Source organism: Staurois parvus, unplaced genomic scaffold, assembly GCF_062004578.1.
Source record: "Staurois parvus isolate SC_StPar_1 unplaced genomic scaffold, SC_StPar_1.0 ptg000333l, whole genome shotgun sequence".
Classification (NCBI taxonomy): domain Eukaryota; kingdom Metazoa; phylum Chordata; class Amphibia; order Anura; family Ranidae; genus Staurois; species Staurois parvus.
In genome coordinates, this window is record NW_028318129.1 from 663,845 (window position 1) to 677,781 (window position 13,937).

Sequence of the window (13,937 nt, forward strand, 5' to 3'; positions counted from 1 at the left end):
GACCACCAAAATGGAGCTCTTTGGCATCAACTCAACTCGCCGCGTTTGGAGGAGGAGGAGGAGGACGAGGAATGCTGCCTATGACCCCAAGAACACCATCCCAACTGTCAAACATGGCGGTGGAAATATGCTGCTTTGGGGGTGTTTTTCTGCTAAGGGGACAGGACAACTGCACCGCATCAAGGGGACCATGGACGGGGCAACGGAGCGGCAAATCTTGGGCGAGAACCTTCTCCCCTCAGCCAGGGCATTGAAAATGAATGGCGGGTGGCTGTTCCAGCATGACAAGGAGCCAAAACACGCGGCCAAGGCAACAAAGCAGCGGCTGGAGAAGAAGCACGTTAAGCTCCTGGAGTGGCCTAGCCAGTCTCCAGACCTTCATCCGGCTGACAATATCTCTGTGGAGGGAGCTGAAAGTTGGAGTTGCCAAACGTCAGCCGCCAAACCTTCATGATTTGGAGAGGATCTGCCAAGAGGAGTGGGCCAAAATCCCTCCTGAGATGTGTGCAAAGCTGGTGGCCAACTCCAGGTAACGCCTGACCTCTGGGATTGCCAAGAAGGGATTTGCCAGCAAGCACTAAGCCCTGTTTGGTGAAGGGGGTGAGATACCTGTGTTCCCTGGTGAAGCTGCAAATGAGCGCCTGATTTGTTAGCCTTGCATTTCTTGTGAGTTTTTTCTTGCTCTTCTGTCTGTGAGTGTTCCGATGCAGCAGCTAGCATTGTATTTTGAGAGGGCTGATTTGTTTGTGAATGGGCCGAGCTGGCAAACGAGCAGGGGATGAAAAGGTTGTTTGCTTGAGTGCAGGTGTGCAGCAGGAGGGCTTGGAGAGCGGGGAGGTAAAAGTGAATGTGAAAGAGCCATGGAGGAGGAGAGTGACCCCTGCTGGAGGAAAAGCAAAAGCCTACAGCACCTGGTATTCCCAGGCGGTCTCCCATCCAAGTACTAACCAGGCCCGACCCTGCTTAGCTTCCGAGATCAGACGAGATCGGGTGCGTTCAGGGTGGTGTGGCCGTAGGCAGTACTCAGGCTCTCCTTCAAGCCTCTTCTACTTGTCACGGGCAGCCTGGCCTCCGCCTTTCTTCTGCTCTACTACCCAGGACAAGCCGCCTGCTGCTACTGCTGTTTCCTTTTCACCCACCGGCACAACTGACACACACCGCCCCGTCTCTCCTCTCTCACTCACTCTCCTCAAACCCCTGCCTCCCTCCCTCCCGCTGCTTTGCTCCCTCTTTAACCTCTTCCTGACCGCACCTCCTCACGCACAAGCACACCACACCAGCCTGGCCTCAACTGCTCCTCCTTCTCCTACCCGCCTTCCCCTGGCCTGACTTCAAGCCTTTGGCTCGCAGGGCTGAGCAGCACACCAGCCGCAGGGAGCAAGCATTGGACACAGCAGCCGCAAAGCGCACCGCAAAGCAAGGGGCCTACACCCGCTTGCCAGCCACACCTCTCGGGGCGCCGCACAGCGCTCCCGCCTCCCTGCCCCTGACCCAAACCAAGGCTAGGGACCCTGCTGGCACCGGGGCCTACAAACGCCAGTTCCTTGCGCTCCGGCCCTCGCTCTTTTTCACCGCCCCAGTGGCCGGCTCCCCCTTGCGCACACCACAGGGCCCTGACGCTCAGGCCCCTGCCTCCAGCAGTGGGCCCAGCGCTCTAACCGCCTCAGGGCGCAGGTATCGTGACCTTCGGCGGCTCTGTTGCTTCTGGCTGGCTTGGGGGGCCGGCGCGCGTGCCTTCCCCGCTGCTGTCCCCTGGCCTGGGGAGCGCAGCGGAATGTGTCGGCGCAAGGCGACTGGAGAGCAGGCGTGAGAGTGCCAAAGCGGCTGAGGAGAGCGCTGGCAAAGGGCTGGGCCGTGGAGCCTAAGCGGGATGCAGGACGGGGCTAGCTGGCTGGGGGTGGCGTCTGAGCGTTGCTCCGCTGCCGGAGGGGGCTGGATGCGTGGCCAGCTCCTGAGGGACACAGAGAAGAAAGCCAGCGTGTTTTGAAAAGAGCGGCCCGCAAAAGGGAAGCGGGCTCACAAAAGCCTAGGCTGGCCTGGGGACTTTGGGGGAGCTACAGTGAAGGAAAGGAGTATTTCACCCCCTGCTGATTTTGAATCTTTGCCCGCTCACAAACAAATGATCGATCGGTCTAAAAATCCAATGCTAGGTGTATTGACTGAGAGACAGACTAGCAAGAAAACATTCAAAAGCACTGCATGTCTAACCAATGATGCGCTGATTCGCATGTTCCTGAGGGAAAGAAGTATTCCATCCCCTATCATTCAGCAGCATTTCTGGCTCCCAGGTGTCTTTCACACAGGTAACAAGCTGAGATTAGAAGCAGCCTCTTAAAGGGAGAGATGCTAATCTCATTTTCTTACCTGTATAAAAGACACCTGTCCACAGGAGCAATCAAACCATCAGATTCCAAACCCTCCACCACAGCAAAGACCAAAGAGCTGTCCAGGGATGTCAGCAACAGGATCGAAGACCTACACAAGGCTGGACTGGGCTACCAAACTATGGCCAAGCAGCTTGGTGAGAAGGTGACAACAGCCGGTGCAATCATTCGCAAATGGAAGAAACACAAAGCAACTGTCAGTCTCCCTAGGACCGGTGCACCGTGCAAGATCTCCCCTCGTGGAGTGTTAATGATCATGACAACAGTGAGGCATCATCCCAGAACTACGAGTGAGGATCTTGTCAATGATCTCCGGCCAGCTGGGACCGCAGTCACCAAGAGAACAATGGGTAACACACTACGCCGACGAGGATTGAAATCCCGCAGTGCCCGCAAGGTCCCTCTGCTCAAGAGAGCACATGTCCAGGCCCGTCTGAAGTTTGCCACTGAACATCTGAATGAGGCAGAGCAGGACTGGTTGAAAGTGTCCTGGTCAGATGAGACCACCAAAATGGAGCTCTTTGGCATCAACTCAACTCGCCGCGTTTGGAGGAGGAGGAGGAGGACGAGGAATGCTGCCTATGACCCCAAGAACACCATCCCAACTGTCAAACATGGCGGTGGAAATATGCTGCTTTGGGGGTGTTTTTCTGCTAAGGGGACAGGACAACTGCACCGCATCAAGGGGACCATGGACGGGGCAACGGAGCGGCAAATCTTGGGCGAGAACCTTCTCCCCTCAGCCAGGGCATTGAAAATGAATGGCGGGTGGCTGTTCCAGCATGACAAGGAGCCAAAACACGCGGCCAAGGCAACAAAGCAGCGGCTGGAGAAGAAGCACGTTAAGCTCCTGGAGTGGCCTAGCCAGTCTCCAGACCTTCATCCGGCTGACAATATCTCTGTGGAGGGAGCTGAAAGTTGGAGTTGCCAAACGTCAGCCGCCAAACCTTCATGATTTGGAGAGGATCTGCCAAGAGGAGTGGGCCAAAATCCCTCCTGAGATGTGTGCAAAGCTGGTGGCCAACTCCAGGTAACGCCTGACCTCTGGGATTGCCAAGAAGGGATTTGCCAGCAAGCACTAAGCCCTGTTTGGTGAAGGGGGTGAGATACCTGTGTTCCCTGGTGAAGCTGCAAATGAGCGCCTGATTTGTTAGCCTTGCATTTCTTGTGAGTTTTTTCTTGCTCTTCTGTCTGTGAGTGTTCCGATGCAGCAGCTAGCATTGTATTTTGAGAGGGCTGATTTGTTTGTGAGTGGGCCGAGCTGGCAAACGAGCAGGGGATGAAAAGGTTGTTTGCTTGAGTGCAGGTGTGCAGCAGGAGGGCTTGGAGAGCGGGGAGGTAAAAGCGAATGTGAAAGAGCCATGGAGGAGGAGAGTGACCCCTGCTGGAGGAAAAGCAAAAGCCTACAGCACCTGGTATTCCCAGGCGGTCTCCCATCCAAGTACTAACCAGGCCCGACCCTGCTTAGCTTCCGAGATCAGATGAGATCGGGCGCGTTCAGGGTGGTGTGGCCGTAGGCAGTACTCAGGCTCTCCTTCAAGCCTCTTCTACTTGTCACGGGCAGCCTGGCCTCCGCCTTTCCTCGGCTCTACTACCCAGGACAAGCCGCCTGCTGCTACTGCTGTTTCCTTTTCACCCACCGGCACAACTGACACACACCGCCCCGTCTCTCCTCTCTCACTCACTCTCCTCAAACCCCTGCCTCCCTCCCGCTGCTTTGCTCCCTCTTTAACCTCTTCCTGACCGCACCTCCTCACGCACAAGCACACCACACCAGCCTGGCCTCAACCGCTCCTCCTTCTCCTTCCCGCCTTCCCCTGGCCTGACTTCAAGCCTTTGGCTCGCAGGGCTGAGCAGCACACCAGCCGCAGGGAGCAAGCTTTGGACACAGCATCCGCAAAGCGCACCGCAAAGCAAGGGGCCAAGCTCGCTTGCCAGCCAGACCTCTCGGGGCGCCGCACAGCGCTCCCGCCTCCCTGCCCCTGACCCAAACCAAGGCTAGGGACCCTGCTGGCACCGGGGCCTACAAACGCCAGTTCCTTGCGCTCCGGCCCTCTCTCTTTTTCACCGCCCCAGTGGCCGGCTCCCCCTTGCGCACACCACAGGGCCCTGACGCTCAGGCCCCTGCCTCCAGCAGCGGGCCCAGCGCTCTAACCGCCTCAGGGAGCAGGTATCGTGGCCTTCAGCGGCTCTGTTGCTTCTGGCTGGCTTGGGGGGCCGGCGCGCGTGCCTTCCCCGCTGCTGTCCCCCGGCCTGGGGAGCGCAGCGGAATGTGTCGGCGCAAGGCGACTGGAGAGCAGGCGTGAGAGCGCCAAAGCGGCTGAGGAGAGCGCTGGCAAAGGGCTGGGCCGTGGAGCCTAAGCGGGATGCAGGACGGGGCTAGCTGGCTGGGGGGTGGCGTCTGAGCGTTGCTCCGCTGCCGGAGGGGGCTGGATGCGTGGCCAGCTCCTGAGGGACACAGAGAAGAAAGCCAGCGTGTTTTGAAAAGAGCGGGCCGCAAAAGGGAAGCGGGCTCACAAAAGCCTAGGCTGGCCTGAGGACTTTGGGGGAGCTACAGTGAAGGAAAGGAGTATTTCACCCCCTGCTGATTTTGAATCTTTGCCCGCTCACAAACAAATGATCGATCGGTCTAAAAATCCAATGCTAGGTGTATTGACTGAGAGACAGACTAGCAAGAAAACATTCAAAAGCACTGCATGTCTAACCAATGATGCGCTGATTCGCATGTTCCTGAGGGAAATAAGTATTCCACCCCCTATCATTCAGCAGCATTTCTGGCTCCCAGGTGTCTTTCACACAGGTAACAAGCTGAGATTAGAAGCAGCCTCTTAAAGGGAGAGATGCTAATCTCATTTTCTTACCTGTATAAAAGACACCTGTCCACAGGAGCAATCAAACCATCAGATTCCAAACCCTCCACCACGGCAAAGACCAAAGAGCTGTCCAGGGATGTCAGCAACAGGATCGAAGACCTACACAAGGCTGGACTGGGCTACCAAACTATGGCCAAGCAGCTTAGTGAGAAGGTGACAACAGTCGGTGCAATCATTCGCAAATGGAAGAAACACAAAGCAACTGTCAGTCTCCCTAGGACCGGTGCACCGAGCAAGATCTCCCCTCGTGGAGTGTCAATGATCATGACAACAGTGAGACATCATCCCAGAACTACGAGTGAGGATCTTGTCAATGATCTCCGGCCAGCTGGGACCGCAGTCACCAAGAGAACAATGGGTAACACACTACGCCGACGAGGATTGAAATCCCGCAGTGCCCGCAAGGTCCCTCTGCTCAAGAGAGCACATGTCCAGGCCCGTCTGAAGTTTGCCACTGAACATCTGAATGAGGCAGAGCAGGACTGGTTGAAAGTGTCCTGGTCAGATGAGACCACCAAAATGGAGCTCTTTGGCATCAACTCAACTCGCCGCGTTTGGAGGAGGAGGAGGAGGACGAGGAATGCTGCCTATGACCCCAAGAACACCATCCCAACTGTCAAACATGGCGGTGGAAATATGCTGCTTTGGGGGTGTTTTTCTGCTAAGGGGACAGGACAACTGCACCGCATCAAGGGGACCATGGACGGGGCAACGGAGCGGCAAATCTTGGGCGAGAACCTTCTCCCCTCAGCCAGGGCATTGAAAATGAATGGCGGGTGGCTGTTCCAGCATGACAAGGAGCCAAAACACGCGGCCAAGGCAACAAAGCAGCGGCTGGAGAAGAAGCACGTTAAGCTCCTGGAGTGGCCTAGCCAGTCTCCAGACTTTCATCCGGCTGACAATATCTCTGTGGAGGGAGCTGAAAGTTGGAGTTGCCAAACGTCAGCCGCCAAACCTTCATGATTTGGAGAGGATCTGCCAAGAGGAGTGGGCCAAAATCCCTCCTGAGATGTGTGCAAAGCTGGTGGCCAACTCCAGGTAACGCCTGACCTCTGGGATTGCCAAGAAGGGATTTGCCAGCAAGCACTAAGCCCTGTTTGGTGAAGGGGGTGAGATACCTGTGTTCCCTGGTGAAGCTGCAAATGAGCGCCTGATTTGTTAGCCATGCATTTCTTGTGAGTTTTTTCTTGCTCTTCTGTCTGTGAGTGTTCCGATGCAGCAGCTAGCATTGTATTTTGAGAGGGCTGATTTGTTTGTGAGTGGGCCGAGCTGGCAAACGAGCAGGGGATGAAAAGGTTGTTTGCTTGAGTGCAGGTGTGCAGCAGGAGGGCTTGGAGAGCGGGGAGGTAAAAGTGAATGTGAAAGAGGAGCCATGGAGGAGGAGAGTGACCCCTGCTGCAAAAAAAAAAAAAAAAAAGCAAAAGCCTACAGCACCTGGTATTCCCAGGCGGTCTCCCATCCAAGTACTAACCAGGCCCGACCCTGCTTAGCTTCCGAGATCAGACGAGATCGGGCGCGTTCAGGGTGGTGTGGCCGTAGGCAGTACACAGGCTCTCCTTCAAGCCTCTTCTACTTGTCACGGGCAGCCTGGCCTCCGCCTTTCCTCCGTTCTACTACCCAGGACAAGCCGCCTGCTGCTACTGCTGTTTCCTTTTCACCCACCGGCACAACTGACACACCGCCCCGTCTCTCCTCTCTCACTCACTCTCCTCAAACCCCTGCCTCCCTCCCTCCCGCTGCTTTGCTCCCTCTTTAACCTCTTCCTGACCGCACCTCCTCACGCACAAGCACACCACACCAGCCTGGCCTCAACCGCTCCTCCTTCTCCTACCCGCCTTCCCCTGGCCTGACTTCAAGCCTTTGGCTCGCAGGGCTGAGCAGCACACCAGCCGCAGGGAGCAAGCTTTGGACACAGCAGCCGCAAAGCGCACCGCAAAGCAAGGGGCCTACGCTCGCTTGCCAGCCACACCTCTCGGGGCGCCGGACAGCGCTCCCGCCTCCCTGCCCCTGACCCAAACCAAGGCTAGGGACCCTGCTGGCACCGGGGCCTACAAACGCCAGTTCCTTGCGCTCCGGCCCTCGCTCTTTTTCACCGCCCCAGTGGCCGGCTCCCCCTTCCGCACACCACAGGGCCCTGACGCTCAGGCCCCTGCCTCCAGCAGCGGGCCCAGCGCTCTAACCGCCTCAGGGCGCAGGTATCGTGGCCTTCGGCGGCTCTGTTGCTTCTGGCTGGCTTGGGGGGCCGGCGCGCATGCCTTCCCCGCTGCTGTCCCCCGGCCTGGGGAGCGCAGCGGAATGTGTCGGCGCAAGGCGACGGGAGAGCAGGCGTGAGAGCGCCAAAGCGGCTGAGGAGAGCGCTGGCAAAGGGCTGGGCCGTGGAGCCTAAGCGGGACGCAGGACGGGGCTAGCTGGCTGGGGGTGGCGTCTGAGCGTTGCTCCGCTGCCGGAGGGGGCTGGATGCGTGGCCAGCTCCTGAGGGACACAGAGAAGAAAGCCAGCGTGTTTTGAAAAGAGCGGGCCGCAAAAGGGAAGCGGGCTCACAAAAGCCTAGGCTGGCCTGGGGACTTTGGGGGAGCTACAGTGAAGGAAAGGAGTATTTCACCCCCTGCTGATTTTGAATCTTTGCCCGCTCACAAACAAATGATCGATCGGTCTAAAAATCCAATGCTAGGTGTATTGACTGAGAGACAGACTAGCAAGAAAACATTCAAAAGAACTGCATGTCTAACCAATGATTCGCTGATTCGCATGTTCCTGAGGGAAATAAGTATTCCATCCCCTATCATTCAGCAGCATTTCTGGCTCCCAGGTGTCTTTCACACAGGTAACAAGCTGAGATTAGAAGCAGCCTCTTAAAGGGAGAGATGCTAATCTCATTTTCTTACCTGTATAAAAGACACCTGTCCACAGGAGCAATCAAACCATCAGATTCCAAACCCTCCACCACGGCAAAGACCAAAGAGCTGTCCAGGGATGTCAGCAACAGGATCGAAGACCTACACAAGGCTGGACTGGGCTACCAAACTATGGCCAAGCAGCTTGGTGAGAAGGTGACAACAGTCGGTGCAATCATTCGCAAATGGAAGAAACACAAAGCAACTGTCAGTCTCCCTAGGACCGGTGCACCGTGCAAGATCTCCCCTCGTGGAGTGTCAATGATCATGACAACAGTGAGGCATCATCCCAGAACTACGAGTGAGGATCTTGTCAATGATCTCCGGCCAGCTGGGACCGCAGTCACCAAGAGAACAATGGGTAACACACTACGCCGACGAGGATTGAAATCCCGCAGTGCCCGCAAGGTCCCTCTGCTCAAGAGAGCACATGTCCAGGCCCGTCTGAAGTTTGCCACTGAACATCTGAATGAGGCAGAGCAGGACTGGTTGAAAGTGTCCTGGTCAGATGAGACCACCAAAATGGAGCTCTTTGGCATCAACTCAACTCGCCGCGTTTGGAGGAGGAGGAGGAGGACGAGGAATGCTGCCTATGACCCCAAGAACACCATCCCAACTGTCAAACATGGCGGTGGAAATATGCTGCTTTGGGGGTGTTTTTCTGCTAAGGGGACAGGACAATTGCACCGCATCAAGGGGACCATGGACGGGGCAACGGAGCGGCAAATCTTGGGCGAGAACCTTCTCCCCTCAGCCAGGGCATTGAAAATGAATGGCGGGTGGCTGTTCCAGCATGACAAGGAGCCAAAACACGCGGCCAAGGCAACAAAGCAGCGGCTGGAGAAGAAGCACGTTAAGCTCCTGGAGTGGCCTAGCCAGTCTCCAGACCTTCATCCGGCTGACAATATCTCTGTGGAGGGAGCTGAAAGTTGGAGTTGCCAAACGTCAGCCGCCAAACCTTCATGATTTGGAGAGGATCTGCCAAGAGGAGTGGGCCAAAATCCCTCCTGAGATGTGTGCAAAGCTGGTGGCCAACTCCAGGTAACGCCTGACCTCTGGGATTGCCAAGAAGGGATTTGCCAGCAAGCACTAAGCCCTGTTTGGTGAAGGGGGTGAGATACCTGTGTTCCCTGGTGAAGCTGCAAATGAGCGCCTGATTTGTTAGCCATGCATTTCTTGTGAGTTTTTTCTTGCTCTTCTGTCTGAGAGTGTTCCGATGCAGCAGCTAGCATTGTATTTTGAGAGGGCTGATTTGTTTGTGAGTGGGCCGAGCTGGCAAACGAGCAGGGGATGAAAAGGTTGTTTGCTTGAGTGCAGGTGTGCAGCAGGAGGGCTTGGAGAGCGGGGAGGTAAAAGTGAATGTGAAAGAGCCATGGAGGAGGAGAGTGACCCCTGCTGGAGGAAAAGCAAAAGCCTACAGCACCTGGTATTCCCAGGCGGTCTCCCATCCAAGTACTAACCAGGCCCGACCCTGCTTAGCTTCCGAGATCAGACGAGATCGGGTGCGTTCAGGGTGGTGTGGCCGTAGGCAGTACTCAGGCTCTCCTTCAAGCCTCTTCTACTTGTCACGGGCAGCCTGGCCTCCGCCTTTCTTCTGCTCTACTACCCAGGACAAGCCGCCTGCTGCTACTGCTGTTTCCTTTTCACCCACCGGCACAACTGACACACACCGCCCCGTCTCTCCTCTCTCACTCACTCTCCTCAAACCCCTGCCTCCCTCCCTCCCTCCCGCTGCTTTGCTCCCTCTTTAACCTCTTCCTGACCGCACCTCCTCACGCACAAGCACACCACACCAGCCTGGCCTCAACTGCTCCTCCTTCTCCTACCCGCCTTCCCCTGGCCTGACTTCAAGCCTTTGGCTCGCAGGGCTGAGCAGCACACCAGCCGCAGGGAGCAAGCATTGGACACAGCAGCCGCAAAGCGCACCGCAAAGCAAGGGGCCTACACCCGCTTGCCAGCCACACCTCTCGGGGCGCCGCACAGCGCTCCCGCCTCCCTGCCCCTGACCCAAACCAAGGCTAGGGACCCTGCTGGCACCGGGGCCTACAAACGCCAGTTCCTTGCGCTCCGGCCCTCGCTCTTTTTCACCGCCCCAGTGGCCGGCTCCCCCTTGCGCACACCACAGGGCCCTGACGCTCAGGCCCCTGCCTCCAGCAGCGGGCCCAGCGCTCTAACCGCCTCAGGGCGCAGGTATCGTGGCCTTCGGCGGCTCTGTTGCTTCTGGCTGGCTTGGGGGGCCGGCGCGCGTGCCTTCCCCGCTGCTGTCCCCTGGCCTGGGGAGCGCAGCGGAATGTGTCGGCGCAAGGCGACTGGAGAGCAGGCGTGAGAGTGCCAAAGCGGCTGAGGAGAGCGCTGGCAAAGGGCTGGGCCGTGGAGCCTAAGCGGGATGCAGGACGGGGCTAGCTGGCTGGGGGTGGCGTCTGAGCGTTGCTCCGCTGCCGGAGGGGGCTGGATGCGTGGCCAGCTCCTGAGGGACACAGAGAAGAAAGCCAGCGTGTTTTGAAAAGAGCGGCCCGCAAAAGGGAAGCGGGCTCACAAAAGCCTAGGCTGGCCTGGGGACTTTGGGGGAGCTACAGTGAAGGAAAGGAGTATTTCACCCCCTGCTGATTTTGAATCTTTGCCCGCTCACAAACAAATGATCGATCGGTCTAAAAATCCAATGCTAGGTGTATTGACTGAGAGACAGACTAGCAAGAAAACATTCAAAAGCACTGCATGTCTAACCAATGATGCGCTGATTCGCATGTTCCTGAGGGAAAGAAGTATTCCATCCCCTATCATTCAGCAGCATTTCTGGCTCCCAGGTGTCTTTCACACAGGTAACAAGCTGAGATTAGAAGCAGCCTCTTAAAGGGAGAGATGCTAATCTCATTTTCTTACCTGTATAAAAGACACCTGTCCACAGGAGCAATCAAACCATCAGATTCCAAACCCTCCACCACGGCAAAGACCAAAGAGCTGTCCAGGGATGTCAGCAACAGGATCGAAGACCTACACAAGGCTGGACTGGGCTACCAAACTATGGCCAAGCAGCTTGGTGAGAAGGTGACAACAGCCGGTGCAATCATTCGCAAATGGAAGAAACACAAAGCAACTGTCAGTCTCCCTAGGACCGGTGCACCGTGCAAGATCTCCCCTCGTGGAGTGTTAATGATCATGACAACAGTGAGGCATCATCCCAGAACTACGAGTGAGGATCTTGTCAATGATCTCCGGCCAGCTGGGACCGCAGTCACCAAGAGAACAATGGGTAACACACTACGCCGACGAGGATTGAAATCCCGCAGTGCCCGCAAGGTCCCTCTGCTCAAGAGAGCACATGTCCAGGCCCGTCTGAAGTTTGCCACTGAACATCTGAATGAGGCAGAGCAGGACTGGTTGAAAGTGTCCTGGTCAGATGAGACCACCAAAATGGAGCTCTTTGGCATCAACTCAACTCGCCGCGTTTGGAGGAGGAGGAGGATGAGGAATGCTGCCTATGACCCCAAGAACACCATCCCAACTGTCAAACATGGCGGTGGAAATATGCTGCTTTGGGGGTGTTTTTCTGCTAAGGGGACAGGACAACTGCACCGCATCAAGGGGACCATGGACGGGGCAACGGAGCGGCAAATCTTGGGCGAGAACCTTCTCCCCTCAGCCAGGGCATTGAAAATGAATGGCGGGTGGCTGTTCCAGCATGACAAGGAGCCAAAACACGCGGCCAAGGCAACAAAGCAGCGGCTGGAGAAGAAGCACGTTAAGCTCCTGGAGTGGCCTAGCCAGTCTCCAGACCTTCATCCGGCTGACAATATCTCTGTGGAGGGAGCTGAAAGTTGGAGTTGCCAAACGTCAGCCGCCAAACCTTCATGATTTGGAGAGGATCTGCCAAGAGGAGTGGGCCAAAATCCCTCCTGAGATGTGTGCAAAGCTGGTGGCCAACTCCAGGTAACGCCTGACCTCTGGGATTGCCAAGAAGGGATTTGCCAGCAAGCACTAAGCCCTGTTTGGTGAAGGGGGTGAGATACCTGTGTTCCCTGGTGAAGCTGCAAATGAGCGCCTGATTTGTTAGCCATGCATTTCTTGTGAGTTTTTTCTTGCTCTTCTGTCTGTGAGTGTTCCGATGCAGCAGCTAGCATTGTATTTTGAGAGGGCTGATTTGTTTGTGAGTGGGCCGAGCTGGCAAACGAGCAGGGGATGAAAAGGTTGTTTGCTTGAGTGCAGGTGTGCAGCAGGAGGGCTTGGAGAGCGGGGAGGTAAAAGCGAATGTGAAAGAGCCATGGAGGAGGAGAGTGACCCCTGCTGGAGGAAAAGCAAAAGCCTACAGCACCTGGTATTCCCAGGCGGTCTCCCATCCAAGTACTAACCAGGCCCGACCCTGCTTAGCTTCCGAGATCAGACGAGATCGGGCACGTTCAGGGTGGTGTGGCCGTAGGCAGTACTCAGGCTCTCCTTCAAGCCTCTTCTACTTGTCACGGGCAGCCTGGCCTCCGCCTTTCCTCGGCTCTACTACCCAGGACAAGCCGCCTGCAGCTAATGCTGTTTCCTTTTCACCCACCGGCACAACTGACACACACCGCCCCGTCTCTCCTCTCTCACTCACTCTCCTCAAACCCCTGCCTCCCTCCCGCTGCTTTGCTCCCTCTTTAACCTCTTCCTGACCGCACCTCCTCACGCACAAGCACACCACACCAGCCTGGCCTCAACCGCTCCTCCTTCTCCTTCCCGCCTTCCCCTGGCCTGACTTCAAGCCTTTGGCTCGCAGGGCTGAGCAGCACACCAGCCGCAGGGAGCAAGCTTTGGACACAGCATCCGCAAAGCGCACCGCAAAGCAAGGGGCCAAGCTCGCTTGCCAGCCAGACCTCTCGGGGCGCCGCACAGCGCTCCCGCCTCCCTGCCCCTGACCCAAACCAAGGCTAGGGACCCTGCTGGCACCGGGGCCTACAAACGCCAGTTCCTTGCGCTCCGGCCCTCGCTCTTTTTCACCGCCCCAGTGGCCGGCTCCCCCTTGCGCACACCACAGGGCCCTGACGCTCAGGCCCCTGCCTCCAGCAGCGGGCCCAGCGCTCTAACCGCCTCAGGGCGCAGGTATCGTGGCCTTCGGCGGCTCTGTTGCTTCTGGCTGGCTTGGGGGGCCGGCGCGCTTGCCTTCCCCGCTGCTGTCCCCCGGCCTGGGGAGCGCAGCGGAATGTGTCGGCGCAAGGCGACTGGAGAGCAGGCGTGAGAGCGCCAAAGCGGCTGAGGAGAGCGCTGGCAAAGGGCTGGGCCGTGGAGCCTAAGCGGGATGCAGGACGGGGCTAGCTGGCTGGGGGGTGGCGTCTGAGCGTTGCTCCGCTGCCGGAGGGGACTGGATGCGTGGCCAGCTCCTGAGGGACACAGAGAAGAAAGCCAGCGTGTTTTGAAAAGAGCGGGCCGCAAAAGGGAAGCGGGCTCACAAAAGCCTAGGCTGGCCTGAGGACTTTGGGGGAGCTACAGTGAAGGAAAGGAGTATTTCACCCCCTGCTGATTTTGAATCTTTGCCCGCTCACAAACAAATGATCGATCGGTCTAAAAATCCAATGCTAGGTGTATTGACTGAGAGACAGACTAGCAAGAAAACATTCAAAAGCACTGCATGTCTAACCAATGATGCGCTGATTCGCATGTTCCTGAGGGAAAGAAGTATTCCATCCCCTATCATTCAGCAGCATTTCTGGCTCCCAGGTGTCTTTCACACAGGTAACAAGCTGAGATTAGAAGCAGCCTCTTAAAGGGAGAGATGCTAATCTCATTTTCTTACCTGTATAAAAGACACCTGTCCACAGGAG

General features: G+C 56.8%; 5 non-coding genes across 5 annotated transcripts; all 5 read right to left on the reverse strand.

The window, feature by feature from the left end:
- Positions 1-899: 899 nt before the first annotated feature.
- On the reverse strand, positions 900-1,018 carry LOC149457199 (5S ribosomal RNA). The gene has a single exon (XR_016313654.1). It is a non-coding gene; the product is annotated as a 5S ribosomal RNA (ribosomal RNA).
- Positions 1,019-3,784: 2,766 nt separating this feature from the next.
- On the reverse strand, positions 3,785-3,903 carry LOC149457200 (5S ribosomal RNA). The gene has a single exon (XR_016313727.1). It is a non-coding gene; the product is annotated as a 5S ribosomal RNA (ribosomal RNA).
- A 2,776-nt stretch (positions 3,904-6,679) lies between these two features.
- On the reverse strand, positions 6,680-6,798 carry LOC149457201 (5S ribosomal RNA). Its single transcript, XR_016313712.1, has one exon. It is a non-coding gene; the product is annotated as a 5S ribosomal RNA (ribosomal RNA).
- A 2,764-nt stretch (positions 6,799-9,562) lies between these two features.
- LOC149457202 (5S ribosomal RNA) lies at positions 9,563-9,681 on the reverse strand. The gene has a single exon (XR_016313705.1). It is a non-coding gene; the product is annotated as a 5S ribosomal RNA (ribosomal RNA).
- Positions 9,682-12,448: 2,767 nt separating this feature from the next.
- On the reverse strand, positions 12,449-12,567 carry LOC149457203 (5S ribosomal RNA). The gene has a single exon (XR_016313666.1). It is a non-coding gene; the product is annotated as a 5S ribosomal RNA (ribosomal RNA).
- Between the last annotated feature and the right edge of the window lie 1,370 nt (positions 12,568-13,937).